Raw genomic sequence first — 452 nt, 5'->3', positions numbered from 1 at the left:
TACGGTAAGGAGCACAACAGTACAGTGTAAGGCAGCACAACAGGTACGGGAAGGAGCACAACAGTACGGTAAACACAGGTTAAGGAGCACAACAATCTTCTCTTCCTGCTTCTTCCAGTCTTTCGGCACTGTAGCCCAGGAGTAATGAGTAATGGAAGTAAAACAAAACAGTAAAAATGAAATATACTAAAAAATCTCCTTTAATTGTTTTACCTAAAAGTCAGCTTGTGTCTTTATTTGGACACTACTTTATTTTGGCGTCTCTCAGCTAAGGTGATAATTATCCATATGAATAGAACAGTTTCCCATTCTCTACTGATGAGACTGGCCTAGACTGAGTAACAGCTCCCCTGGGGACAGGCGACGGTGAGACAGTGAGTCTCAGGTTGGAGCCGAACCCATCTGGCCCGGATTGGCCCAGTGACACCAGCTGGCTTACAACACAACGCTCA

The sequence above is a fragment of the Salvelinus sp. IW2-2015 genome, unplaced genomic scaffold, assembly GCF_002910315.2.
Source record: "Salvelinus sp. IW2-2015 unplaced genomic scaffold, ASM291031v2 Un_scaffold2734, whole genome shotgun sequence".
Taxonomy (NCBI): Eukaryota; Metazoa; Chordata; class Actinopteri; order Salmoniformes; family Salmonidae; genus Salvelinus; species Salvelinus sp. IW2-2015.
Note: the sequence above shows the minus strand (reverse complement) of the source record.